Genomic DNA, 356 nt, shown 5'->3' with positions numbered 1-356 from the left:
GTGAGTACCTCGCTCCCCGGCCCCCGCCGGCGGGGGTCCCCGGGCGGCGTTGGGCGGCGGGAGGAGGGAGCCGCTGGTGTTACGGCTCGCGGGGGGATGGTCGGTTTCTGCGTGTGTGAAATGGTTCCCGCAGCCTGCGCTTGGCTCCTGATTAATGATTACCGCCAGGGAAAGCGAAAATAAAGGCGGCGGGGAGCGGGTCATTTGGACAGGGGGGAAGGACCCGCCCGGGAGAAGGAAATCCAGGGTCTCTAGCTTTGTCCTGGGCCGGCTCTTGCCTTCCCCCCTCTCCTTGGACCTTTCGCTGTTTATTTCCCACTAGCAACAAGTTGCACCGGGCGCGGGGACGACGTCTA

General features: G+C 64.6%; 1 protein-coding gene across 5 annotated transcripts in view; it reads left to right on the top strand.

Annotated features, from left to right (window-relative positions):
• The window catches only part of PLEKHA7 (pleckstrin homology domain containing A7), a 370,306-nt gene that overhangs the window by 67,184 nt on the left and 302,766 nt on the right, over window positions 1-356 (top strand). The window lies entirely within an intron of this gene.

The sequence above is a fragment of the Mauremys mutica genome, chromosome 4 (genome assembly GCF_020497125.1).
Source record: "Mauremys mutica isolate MM-2020 ecotype Southern chromosome 4, ASM2049712v1, whole genome shotgun sequence".
NCBI classification, from domain to species: Eukaryota; Metazoa; Chordata; order Testudines; family Geoemydidae; genus Mauremys; species Mauremys mutica.
This window is presented reverse-complemented; position numbering and strand designations above follow the sequence as displayed.